The following is a 14,063-nucleotide window of genomic DNA, read 5'->3' as shown; positions in this document are numbered from 1 at the left end:
TTTAATTAGAATGTGGCTGTGACTCAGGGCATTTGCTTTATTGCATTCAGCAATTCAGTAATGTTTAGACATAGTGGCCACCAAGGTTCCCCCTACTGGTTACCCTCAGCATGTTGGCTATAAATAGCTATTATTTAATAGCTGGCCCAGTCAAAGATTCATGGAGCCCATATACCCGAGCTAGTTATAAAGAGCCAAGAACTCCCAAATTAGTAGGTTTGTCTAAACTGTGAAGTGTGTGTAATAAACAAATAGAAGACCAGACCTCACAGGTAGCTCTTACGTCAGCTCTCCTTCAACCAGGGCTTAAGTGGTAAGTCACACACCTTGATGCTTTCTGTCATTTGTGTGTATGTATGACATTAGTAAGGGCCAGGGCCCCAGTGGACAGTACCTTGAAGAGCTGAGTGGGAGGATGATACTTTTATGATTGATTAAAACTGTGTCTTATCTTTATCTTATCCAATGGGTTGAAAAAACAATCTTTTTTTTTGAGACAGGGTCTCACTCTGTAGTCTAAGCTGGCCTGGAACCAGCTATGTAACCCAGGGTAGCCTTGAATTCAACCACTCAGATACTGGGATTAAAGTAATGAGCTACCATGCCAGCTTAACACAATAACAAATTACTATTATTATTTTGAGACAGGATTTCCCTGTAGCTTCTGCTTGCCTAGATCTTGCAATATAGACTAGGCCTGCCTTGATCTTACAGAGAGCCCCCTAACTCTGCCTTCCCAGTGCTGGGATAAGAGGCATGCATCACCATGACTGTCTAATTTTTTTTTTAAAGTGGCCTTGGCATTAAAAAATTTTTTGAAAGGCATCATCAAGGGAGCCAGCATGGAGCAATGGAGAGATTTGGATACAGAAATGAGATTCCAGGGTGGTTGTGGACTAGCCAGCTCCTCTGAGCTATGGTTAGGCATGTTCTTAGGACAGTTACTGGTGATCAAGTCAAATATGTACACACAAGTGTTTTGGAAGCTCATGAGCTCTGCACAGAAGGGAAGTGCTGTTTCTAGGATCATTAGGCGGCACCTGCTTAGTGATTCTGCCCTTTGGTCTTTTCAGCAGTTTCTGATCAGCTGCTTGCTGAAAAAATTGGTACAGGGATGTGGCCTGAATTCTGTGTCCAAGTATAACATCAGTGACCACAGATGAATATAATTTAAATTGCTGAGGCTTCAGTTTCTTCGTCTGCGAAATGGACTGGATCCTGCCTTCCTCATAGGTTCATTGGAAGATTTAAATGAGAATAATGAAAAGCACCATGAAAAAGTAACCAGGATTAGAAATTGGGCCCTGATGTCAGGGTGCCTTTTGGATGGAGCTGACCTCCCCAAGGCCATGCCCTGCAGCCTTTTCCTTTGCCAGCTGTATCACTCCTGATGATGTGTTTTCTGATTTCACAGTGGAATCCTTATTTAAAGTTGATTATTCCACTCAAGGAAATTACCTTCCTTTTACCTTGTCCTGAAAACTCAGTCTTGGGCATGATTCTTAGGGGTTTGCCAATTGTGTTGGAATTCTTTTCCTCTGCATAGATTCTGGTTAGATCTATGCTTTCTGAGGTGGAAGCTACTAGCTGTGTGTGTTTGAACTGTGGCCTATCTCAGCTGAGACCTGTTGTTGTTAAGTATAAAATGCATACTGCATTTCTAGGACCTAGTATGGGAAAGAACCTTAAAAGATCTCATGCATAATCTTTTGTATTGGTTACATGCTGAAATATACTGCACTGGCTATATTAGAATAAATAAGATGTGTTATTAAAATCAAGTCACCTGCTTCCTTTTACTTTTGGATGTGGCCATTAGAGCATTTGCATTACAGATGGCTGGCATTCTGTTTCCACTGGAGAGTGCTGTGGTAGGAGTTTTCTTTGCGGCTGAGTTCTTCCCTTCATCACTGAACAGCTCGCTTCAACAGTGTGGTCTTATCCTGCCCCTCTCCAGGCAGAACCCATGATTATCATTCAAGGAGCCAGGGAAAGGCATTGAGTCTTCACAGAATGCCCACCTTGAGTTTACCATAATCTAATTAAATGGCTGTTTGAAAAGAATATGTATAGAAGAATCCCATTCAGTTATTATTCTGCTGGCTGGCTGGCTGCAGAAGAGGGAGAACATCAAGAGAAACATCAAGTCAGGGGCATGTGTGAAGTTGTGGGTGTAATGGAGAAACACTCGATTGTGTAGTGCTGATGTCCTGCTTTTACTTAAAATCCTTTAAGTGCTTAGATCATGACTGCTGGCCAACAGTGTGGAGGCAGCCCTCTAAAAAGTGGCCACTCTTGTAGGTTGCATATTCTGTATATCTTTGGTTGCTTTTATGGTTTTATGCAGGTCTGAGTTGTTGCTAAACGTGAGGGACCGTGAAGGAATTGTGTGTGGCCTTTTTTCCTTCAGTAACAACGTATTTGGTGCTACCTTCATGCTTGGTGATTAATCCTTCCCCTTAATCCTGATGTGGCCTCTGGTTCTTTACCTGCCCCTGTGGCTGCTGCTTTGTAGTGTCTTTCTCCATCTAGGCCTGAATATCTTGTGATCTCCAGTGTTAGTTCATTTGGGCTGCTGTAACAAAATACCACAAGCTAGGTGACTTATAAGCAATAGATTTGTTTCTCACAGTTCTGGAGACTGGAAGTCCAAGAAAAGGTGCTGGCAGGTTCTCTGTCTGGCGAAACTCTGTTTTTTGGTTTATACCACCTTTTTGCTATATGTTCACATAGTGGAAGGCACAGGACAGTTCTCTGGGGTCTCCTTCATAAGAGCATAAATCCCATTTAGGAGAGCTCTACCCTCACAGCCTAATCATATCCCACAGGCAACACTCCCTAATACCATTTGGTCAGATGCCATGTTTCAACATAGGAGTTTTGGAAGATAATCATTAGACCACAGCATAGCCAGAGTTCCTTGTTTTCCCCCTACTTCTCCCATTGTATCCATTGGTCCTTTAGTATCCCCTGCCTTTATGTAGTTTTCCAATACCCTCTTGAGTGCAGACCTCTTTTTGAGCTCTGAACTGCATCCATTCATATGAAGACCACCCTGAGCAGTTGAGTATCTGATGAAACTCCTCCTTACTTCTGGCCTGATGTTTTCTGGTACTCTCTCTGGGGTAGGAGAACAGCACTCTTGTTCTTCTCGCTTGTGACCATGTCAGGAAGATGACTTTTTTTTTTTGATGCTTCCTTTTCTTATTAGACATCCAAGCCCCTACCAATCCCACGTGTTGCTTCACTCTGCCTTCCTCCACCCTACCATTGCTCTCACAGTGACAGAGCCCCTCTCCCGCCTCCTGCTTTGTGCCCTCCTGCTCCACTTGGCGTCAGTGAACATTCCAGCACACTCTGGCTAGCTATGTTCCCTTACTTGCCCTCCTGTAGTAGGACCTCATGAAGCTTCTTGGTGGTCAGCAATGTCCCCCATGACACTGCACCACGAGGCACATGCTTCTCCCTCCCACCTACATGCAACACCCTTAACAACCCCTCCCCAGTCATTTGTGTTTGTGAAGATCCATTTTCCCTCTAGCAGAGAGCAGTGTGCAATGGCAGTCTTTAGTAAGCCCAAAGATGCTAGGATTATGAAATGCATTTCTGATGTTTCCTCATCTTGTCCCCATCACTACTTCTGAGGAGCACTGCCACTCAAACCACCTCTGGCTTTTTAATTTTAATTCCATTTGTATGAATGTTTTTCCTGTATGTATGTAAGTGTACCCATGCGATGCCCACAGAGGCCAGAAGAGTGAGCTGGATCCCCTGGAACTGAAGTTATGAATGGTTGTTAACTGCCGTGTGGATGCTGGGAACTGAACCTGGGTCCCCTGCAAGAGCAGCCAGTGTTCTTAACCACTGAGCCATCTCTGCAGCAGTCCCCCCACCCCCCCCAACTCTGGAGAATCCATTGCAGGTGGGAGAGTTTCTCTAACCTGCCATTGTCAGAATGATCCCAGACCAAAGATGCAGAAGTATGAAAATCATCTGAAGGTTGAAGCCTGGTCTAGGAATGTGTTCATTAGTTTGTACACACTTTTGGCAAAGGTCAACCTGGTGTTGTGAGGGGCAGATGTGAATCTTCCTGAGTACCTATGGTTTTCTTACTTTTCAGTGAATTTGCTTAAGTGATGCTTTGATGAACAGATGCTTTCTGGTATTTGATTTCATATGCTGACTGCCCCTTCAAAAAAACAAAAAAAAAAACAAACCAAAACCCAAAAGTTAAAACCTGAGCTCTTACTTGGCCTCTGAGTGCTTTTTAGCCCACCAAGGTCAACAGCTTGTGATTGGCTCACAGAAGCCTGATTGTGTGCATGAAGCCCGTGTCTTTGTCAGACAACCCAGGAAGGCCTGAACCTGGCTACACTGGCAGCTGGCTTTGCTGGTGGGGCAGCCTTATTTCAATTAAAAGGGCATTTACTGGAGCAGCTGCCCTGCAGTGTGTTTGTTGCCTTTCCCACTGTCTTCAAAATGAGAAGGCAGGAAAGTAGCAGATTGGAGCCTTCTAGCCTTCTAGCCTTCTAGTGAGAAGACGGTTCATGGCTCCTTTTATTGACAGATGAAAACATTCCTTTACAGATGGGATCAGGGACTCAAAATGAAGGCAGGTGGTATTAAAAAGACAATTCTGAATTTCTCCCCCTGTGTTTGGTTCTCAAGTTCTTATTTATCAAACCCCCATTACCAGGAGGCCATAGGCCTGTGGAGTAGAATTGCTCACTCTCCCTTATCTTCTTATAGACTGGTATGTCTAGCCCACTGGGTGGAAGTGGAGGACTTGTTTAAGCATTTGTAAATCACTTGCAGTTTCTATGCTGTGAGAGTTCAGCCATGTAAAAGGCAGGGTTTTTTCTTAACTTTTAAACTTTAGCTACCTGCAAAGACCTGGAGTAATGTCTGGGAAATGCTATGGGGTCTGTCACCAGGCTCCTGCAGGCTTTTGGCCCCATAGATTGCTAAAACACATGATAATATGGATCTCAGGAGAGGCCTGTGGACCCAAGTGGGTAGACAGCTCCAGAGCCAAGCAAGTGGGCTCCAGCTTTGCATTGTGTTAGGGCTTCTCTCTTTTACTGGGGAATGCCTCTGCTCTGGTCAGCTGCTCCCTGTGTGGGGGTGATCTTTATTTAGAAGGGGGGTCACATGTCCTGGGGCCTCAGTGCTGTGCCTTTTATAGTCAGATGTGGAGTCGAATTCTGCCCTCCCTGATTGTGTCCGTGCTTCTTCGGGATATGTGTAGCAGACCTCTAGCTCATAGAGCATGTGTCTTGTCCCAGAAAAACTTTAGAAGCTAGTTTTTAATAGAGATGCCATTTTAGAGACTGGAAAGTTTTTAGACTCTTATACAGTGCTTTATTTATTTATTTATTTATTTATTTATTTATTTATTTATTGGTAGCTCAAGGTATTTGGAAAATATCCTAAGCCCCTTCGTAGCTCTCTAGCTAAGCCTGCTTGTAGTAGAATGGTTCTGGTTTCTTCCTACTCCTTGAAAGCCTCATTCTTTTGTTGCATCAGTATTTTTATCTTGCTCTTCTCATGTGTATGCCTGTGTGGCATTCTCTAGACTGGAGATGATATGGAATGTGTGGGCATGTGGCTAATGTTGTTCTAGATTGCATTGCTCAACTCGTGTATAGGTGGTTCATAAGTTTGGCTACTTGGGGAGCTGGAAGTCATCATTTGGAAACATGCCTCCCCTTCCAACATATGGTATGAATCAGGGACTCAGGTGTAAAAGGTTTCTGAGCACTGCCCTAGGTTGGATGCTCCTCCTTGACAAGGCAAGCCTTGCCTTCTGTACATGAAATAAGAATGATCAGAATAGTGCCTGGAAAGCACCCATCAGATGCCTGGCATGTAGCAAGTTCTTGGTCAATGGTAGCAGCTGGTGCTATTTGAAAAATAGAGAGCTACATTCTGAGGCCATCTAAAATTCTGAGCTTAATAGCTGGACTGACTGTATGTTTACTGCTGTATCTTAAGTGGTCTTTTCCTGTTGCTTTTTCTAAGTTGCAAAAATTCAATTATCATAAATAGTAGGGCATAGTGTAGGAGTGGTTCTTGCTAACTTAATCGGATTGTTCAAATTTTCCCATCTGCCCAGATAAGCCATATCTTTAAAGAACATTCAATGATGTACATATGTACACTGTAGTTGTATGTAGATTCCATATCTTTTGTTACCAAACTCCATGAATTTATTCTTCCTGCAAACTTCCTATTTGAGAGTATTTAAGAAATATCAACAGATTCTTGTCTGACATTGACATTAAAATGTCTTTTAAAACTTTTTTTTTCTTTTTGAGAGCATTAAAGTGGTTAGAGAGTGGGCACAGTTTTTAGTAATGCTAACAGGGAGGTACATTTATATTTGTGACAACTGCAGGTCTCACATAGTGAAGGTAGCCAGCCATCTGCTCCAGGCTAGAGCCTGTGCCTATTTATTCTCTTCCTTGGGTAATAATAGCTACTTGCATGCATGTCTGTGTGTGCACATGTGTTTGTGTTTGCACATTTGTGAGTGCATGTGTGTGTGTGCATGCATATGCATGCGTTCCACTGTTTCTCCCACCCAGCCTCTTCTCCTGTTTTGTTTTGTTTCATTTTCCTCCTCTCACTCCCATTGCAGGAAACAAACACTGGCTCTCTGTGTCCTCCCTTAGATCTTCTTCCGTTCTAGGGGATCAGGTGGGTGGGAAAATGTTGTGCAGGAATGCCAGGCTCTCTTCCGGAAGCTGGGCTTCTGTTTGTTTCATTATTAAACAGAAGTTGCATTTTGTTTCTTTGCCTTGGTCACAAACAAGCACCCGGCCTTCCTCTCTTCTTTCTGCCATTTTTTTTTCCCATGGAATCCATGTGGGATGGTAACAGAGACAGTGTGTTTAGGGACTCTTAGTTGCTTGATACTCCCTCCGTCTTGGTTAGAAAAGCTGACAGATTGGCCCCATCTGTAGCTACCTCTAGTTTTGTTTTTACAAGTCTAAATGAAGGGACTGAATAAAGTAGGTAAGGCTGTACAACAGTCTCTTCATACATCTCTGACCTCTAGTAGATGACTGAAACCACATACACCATTCAACCCTACATATATTATCATATATACTACCTGTGATATACTTACCTATGATAAAATTCAGTTTATAAGTTAGACATAAGGAGAGGTTAGCAACAATAATAAAATAGAACAATTATAATAGTATGCTTTACTGGAATTGCCAGCATCACTATTCCTAGGCTTTGGGGCCATTATTAAATAAAATAATGTTTACTTGAACATAAACACTGTGATCTGATAACCAGGATGACTACTAATTGATTGACAGGAGAGTAATATATATGGTGTGGATGCGTTGGACACAAAGCGATGATTTACGTCCCAGGCAGAAGAGAGTGGCACAGCTTAAGTTTCAACATACTACTTAGAACATTGTACAGTTTGAAGCAGGAATTATTTCCAGAATTTTCTATTTAATATTTTTGGACCACAGTAGACTGTGGATAATTGAAACTAAAACTTCAGAGAGATCCATGCCTCAGGCCTAAGGCTGTGGAGCATGAGAGCCTTGTATATAGAAGCTGTGAGACTGCAGCTGTGGCAGCCAGTAACGCCCCTCTAGCCAGCTTGCCTCTGTGCCCATGAAGCCACTGGGGAGGAGGCCCTGCCGCAGTGTGGCATATCTCCCTTTGACAGTAGATCTGTGAACTCAGGCTACCTATTCTGTGTTTCCTCATAGTGCTGGGTGGTTTTAGTAGCTGCGGAGACCAGGGAATTGAGTTTAGTAATTTAAAAAAGGGTGGAAAGCCAGGCATGGTGGCGCATGCCTTTAATCCCAGCAGTCAGGAGACAGAGGCAGGCAGATTTCTCTGAGTTCAAGGTCAGCCTGGTCTACATAGTGAGTTTCAGGACAGCTGGGGCTACAGAGAGACCCTGTCTGAAAACGACAAAAAAAAAAAAAAAAAAAAAGGGGGAGTGGGGATAAAAAGATGAGTAGGCAAAGAGCTTGTAATACAAAAGAAAGGAAAAAAGATAAGTGATAGGTAAGTAGATGAAGACAGTTACTCTGAGAAATATTTCCTAGGTGGGTCTAGCATTTGAATTAGCTCTCCTACATCCCCAAAATGTACTAATTTAAATATAGAGACAAGTGGAAACTAGTCAGATCCTTATGACTATGAAACTAGCTCTGCTCTTAGGGTGTTGACTCAGTATGATGTTTCTGTCTGATTTCTTGACCTCTCAATAATAGTCCCTTATACTCTGCTGAGCAAATGATAATAGATTCGTAGACTACAGATAGGATGTAAAGGAAAACTTTTTACTCTATTACTTGGTGAATTTGAAATGATTGAATGAATCTGAAATATGTCAATATTCCTTTCAAAAGCTTTGGAATAACCATGTCAAAGAGGCTTTACAGAAGGTTTTAAATAGAATGACAGAAGTACTTTCAGAGCAGAAGGGTATAACTGGTATGCCTCTTTATAATTTCACAACCTGTCCAGGTGCAGTGGGTTCCATGGTGTCACCATCTCCAGTCACTGGATTTCTTGCCTCCTCCTCCCAATTCTTACCTCTCCCCTGACTGTTCTTTTATGACCACGGGGGGGGGGGGGCAGTAGTGGCAGGCTTGATAGTCATATGGGTTTGTGAATGGAATTCTGAGAATGTTTAATTTTCTCTGAAGAATGTTTCTGTAGCTCAACAAGCATTTCTTGTTTGCTGAGAAAAAACATTTGAAAGAGTGATTTGGGGGTTAGGAATTTAACTCAGTGGTAGAGTTCTTGCCTTGCAAGTGCAAGGCTCTGGGGTTCAGTCCTGAGCTCTGGGGAAAAGAAGAGTGGTTAGATGCTAGAGATGACAGGAGGAGAGCTGCAGCTCTGGGTGAAGCAGTTCTCATTGACAGAAAATAGAGGGAAAGCCAAAGCCCCCTAACCTTGCCACAGGAGTTGGTTGCAGAATTGATTTCGTTTTAGGTTTGTGGATGGCCACATAGTGACAGTGGCATTTGGTACCTGCTACCTGTAGTGATGTAGAGTTCATTTGAACTTCAGTCTTAGCCAAAGGGTCTCTGAACCTCATTCTGAGTGCCCAGAGTGGGTGGGCTCCAGACCTTCAACTTGACTTAGTCACACTGGGAAGTTTCTTTTACTTCTTTAGATAACCATAGCTCAATCTAGTTGGGCACTGTTGATATCCTAATTCTTGGACAGCCTCAAATTATGGGTAAAGGACTGTAGAAGATGAGTGTAAGTGGTCAGTTACAGAGAAATGCTAATCAGGATGGTGTTCAAACCACACTTCAGCACACAAGTTAAATGTGAATGAATGGTTTGTGAGTGGCTTATTGTGGGCCAGTTCAGATCCTGCTAGCAAGTTTGGCTATGTGCAATGCAGTTTCAAAAGTGACACTCATACACTACTCTTCAACCTCCCATTATTCCATCCCAATGTCAGCCAAATACATTCAAATAAATACAAATCTGCTCTTTCTCAGTGCCTTCTCATTATGAAGCCAGGCTGGAGAGGCAGGTGGCTCAGATGATTAAATGGTTAAAAAAAAGAAGGGAGGTGGGTAGTGCAGCCTAGCACCTCATGATCAGGTGAATTTTGCATGAAAATTGTATGTGCTGAAGAATGATGGTGTTTTGCAGAAACAGATCAGGCCTTCTCAGATGCAGCTTGAGTTAGTAGCCCGGAACATTCACTTTCCCTCCCCTTCCTCGATTTCCTCATCTTTTGAATGAAGCAAATCTTGAATTTCCATGCAACTATGAGATTTAATGCTGAAGAGGAGGTTGATAGAGATCTAGAGTAGACCTGCTAGCTCTGGCTTTTGATATACATTGCTAAGACTGAAAACTGATGTTCTAATCAGCCTCTTTGGATTGGGCCCAGCTTTTAAGAACTGGCTCCAAGATTGGTTCTAGAAGTAGGCTGTGAACTCTCAAGAGGTAAATGCAACTTAACTAGTTCCTGAAAGCGTCCCAGAAAGTGGCTAGGAGGCAAGTAAAGCATCACGATGACTGGGCAGAAAGAAGGAAAGGTGATCAGAGTAGTTTAGAGTAGGAAATCCAAGGACTTTACATTGTTTTATATTTTTGAACTGACTTTTTTTTGGTCTGGACTTTGCTGTTACCAAAGTAGATTATTTATAAGAACTTCTGAGAAAAACTGATAAAACTTGACTATGTGGAAAGAATTTAAATTTAAATGAATTCACTTACTAATGTCAGCTTTCACTTATCTGGAATCTAGCAACTTGATAAACTTGGGAAGTTTTTTTCTCCTCTGTGGGTGATAGTTGACAGCTTCTCTGGTACTTCCCTGGTGCCATTGTTGAGGGTCTGTAGACTCTGCATCACTGTTGGAATGATATAGGACACTTAAAATACTTTCTCATTGATTTTCAAGTTGTGGTATATTTTATAATGTGTTTAATGTCATAGGCATCTGGGTTTGACATATGTATATGGCAGGTTTCAGCTGGACAAATATCAACTGCTAAGATCATGTTCTGCAAGGTCTCCCCTTATCTGTCGTCCACTCATTGTTTACTCAGTTTTCCACAAAGCTTCCTTACTAAGGGCTCTCACTAGTTCAGGTTACTTTTGGGCTGGGATAGAGCCCTTGAGGTATGATTTGGCCATTGATCATCAATTCTCTCTTCTGTGGGCAGGTTGAGAAGACCTTGTTCACTCCTCACTCATCTCCCATCTCTCTCCCCAGGTAGTTAATAAACTGCTTGGTGGTTAGGACTGGTCCCTGTTTATAATTTTTGTCTCCTCAGCCTCACAGCCAATGGCAGGCCTGTAGAAGAGGTATTATGTAAAAATCCACTCTCATGTGACCTTGACAATCATATCATCTGAGTAGTTCTAAATGAAAACAAACAGGCTTCCATGAGAAGAGGAGGATGAGGAAATAGGAGGGCTATGACCAGGATCAGGTACACAGCCAAAGAAAATCCTGTTTGGGAGTATGAGAGTGAAACCTGTCTAAGTTGTGTTCCCTGGACAATAATCTTGTCTCACTTTCCTGCTGGTTCTGATATGTATGGGAACTTTAAAAGGGGATTTGTAAAATACTTTCAAATGACCAAAGTGGTCCATGGTTCTGAGAGAAATTAACAATAGAACTTAAAAGTGAATGTGTGTATGAGAGAGATTGCCTGTTACTTGGAGGCTTGTAGTCCTTCCTTCCACCCTGTGACTATCAATCTGGTGTCCTTTAAGAGGAAGAGAATGTATTAGGCACACATTTCTGTAGATCAGGATAATGGTGAAGAAGTTTGAATGATGAGTAATGTCTAAGTTGGGCACTGGTGTACCTTTGCAGGTTTTTTGGCTTGTTTGTTGACTTAAGTTTCTAGCCTTTTCTTTAGCCAGCTGTTTGAACTGTCCTTGTTTAGTGTGGATTCCATACTAAGCAATGTGAACTGATACATGTTTATGAGTTTTATTGGGTGATAAGATAAAAACACATGAAGTTGGGCTAGGGTGATAGCTCATTAGGTAAAGTATTTGCTTTATATGGCTAGGGACCTGAGCTTGATACCCAGAAACCTTGTCAAAAAGCTGGGTGTGGTAGTGCACGCTTGTAATCACAGCTCTGAGGTGGGAAGATGGGCAGACCCTGAGGGCTTGCTGGCCACCTAGTCTAGCCTACTTAGCAAGTGTCAAGCCTACTTAGCAAGTCTCAAAACCTAGGCGTACTGCACTTGAGAAAGGACCTCCACAATACATATGCACACAGGTGTATCTGCATACACATGAGCATAAGGACACAGACACACATAGACACAGACACACACACACACACACACACATGACACACACACACAGACACACACACACACCAAGTGTGGGCTTGTGGGCTTGTTACCTTGTTTGACAAGGCACTTTACAATTTTAGCTGAAAGGCAAATAGAGGCAACAAATGCTAAGAGCTCAGAGGAGGGAAAGTTTGGTATTTAGAGCTTTGTTTGGACTGGATATTTGCCTCTGGTGAAATTGAGGTCTTCCTTTAAGAATGTTCATGCTGGCTTATTCCTGTTTACCCAGCATCAGTATACAATCATGAATAGGTTGTACTTCAAATCTGTGCAAGCCGCTTGGAATGTGAGGTATATCTTACACAAAAGTAGAGGTCTGGATGGTGATTTGGATCCCAGGTCAGTTCTTCTACCGATCTTGCGTGGGCACCCCCACACATATTTGGCTTGGATATCGTTTATATTTGACTGTGTTTATGGCTTTAATTCTATGGGAGAAGGCCCTGTGAGCTCTATCCTAGAAGTGGTGCCAAGTTTTTTTTTTTTTTTTTTTTTTTTTTTTTTTTCCCTGTTGGGCAAGGCAGGGGTGTCAGTTGGGTCATGATAGGAAACTAGTTGTTTCCATTCTATACACCTTATAAATACCCCCTTCCCCAGGGATTGGTGCTTTTCAGATGTTGAGGATTTTAGGGATGGGTTGACAGCGGTTCAGGGGTGATGGAAGCTGGTAATCAGTACTGGTTCCTGCTTGTCTGGGGGGCGGGGGGCGGGGAGAATTCTAAGTAGAATCAGGGACATCTCTACCAGGACTTGAATTAGTTTCTGAGTGACTGATGTCTGGTCATGAGGAAGTGTGGGCTTGTGGTCCACATCTAGGATAGACTCTGCTCTACTCTTAAGACCACCTAGCAAGCTGGATGATATAAAGCCAGAGCAGATTCTGATGGCATTTGAATCTGAAATGGGAGGATGCAAATTGAAATGTTTCCTCTTTTCATTTTGTGGATTACTATCTAGAGCTGTCTAAAAAACAAATAAACAAAAAAGGGGGGGGATTTTAGATACCCTCCTCTTCTTCCCTTGTTCCTTCTGTCCTCAAGTCCAAGAAAACCTCAGCATTATTATCATTGGCTTGGAGAAATAGAAAATCTGTGTTAAATATGCAGGCATGAATGGGCAGAGGAAGGACTTGTGGCAGAGGACCTACTGAAACAAACAAGTCATATAAATGGGCAGAGAGAGATATTAAATTGATTGTATCTTTCAGCTCCTGGTACTTAAGGCAAAGATAAAGTAGTGGAAAAAGATTGTCATTTGAAGTAATGAAAAGATGAGGGAGCTCTGAAGCTAGCTGGGGCTTTTCTGCCTGTTGATGGAGTGACTTGGATTAGAGTGTATAAAGGAACGAGTAGAGCGAGTCCATTTGGTACAAAGCATGATTCTGACTGCTTTCCGAGCTAATAAGAGGGGAGCTAATATCCTTGGGCCTGGAGTTTATTGGATAACAGTTCACTAAACTCCTGTCAGAAGCCTTCATTTAGCATTGTGGGAAGACCTGCCGTATCTACATTATGAAACCATTTAGATTTTTTAAAATGCGTGCTTTTGACATTATTTGTTTGTTAAGTGGAGCAGTAGGTGAAGACTCAGTGGACAGAAGCCCAAGGTTTTTTTGAAATTTTTTATTATGGTAGTAGTGAGAGGAAATTTAATTAGCAAGTTGGAAAAAAAAAAACATGGGATACTTCAGGCCAATCCATAGTTAATTGTTGTCATTAATATTTTGAGAGAGTGGAAAGAATTAAGCTAATTTACCTTTTTAGGGGGATTTTTATCTTTTAAGGTGATAGTAAATGAGTAAATGTTTAACTACCAGGCTGGTACAAACTACAGCGGATATGCCATGAAGTTTATCCTGTTAGTATTACCTGTGAACTGAAAACCTATGAGCTTATGAGATTGATTGCTAGTGGGGTGGGGCAGGGCTGCACTGCTGGGCATCAACCTAGCGCCTCCCACTTGCTAAGGAAATGCTCTGCTACTTAGCTACACTTCAGCCCACAAACTGATTTTTAAGGAGACAAGTCCACATCCACACAGAGGAAAATTTAGTTGTGGACTACAGAAATGAGTTCCTCAGAGACAAGAGGTTAACTATGTGCATAGTTAAGTAAGGGGCCATTTTGGAGCAGGGTGATTAATGTAGTAGAAAACAGCTGATTTGGGGGAATGCCTTGAGTCCTGTGAGCCTTCTGAGTGAGAAGGAAGCTGAGAAGTCCA

The 14,063-nt window shown here is 42.4% G+C and overlaps 1 protein-coding gene across 1 annotated transcript in view; it reads left to right on the top strand.

The window, feature by feature from the left end:
* The window catches only part of Igf1r (insulin like growth factor 1 receptor), a 282,994-nt gene that overhangs the window by 51,340 nt on the left and 217,591 nt on the right, over positions 1–14,063 (top strand). The gene's annotated exons all lie outside the window — the stretch shown is intronic.

This window comes from Nannospalax galili, unplaced genomic scaffold (assembly GCF_000622305.1).
Source record: "Nannospalax galili isolate Female #2095 unplaced genomic scaffold, S.galili_v1.0 scaffold63, whole genome shotgun sequence".
Taxonomy (NCBI): domain Eukaryota; kingdom Metazoa; phylum Chordata; class Mammalia; order Rodentia; family Spalacidae; genus Nannospalax; species Nannospalax galili.
Note: the sequence above shows the minus strand (reverse complement) of the source record. Positions and strands in the feature narration are given on the sequence as shown.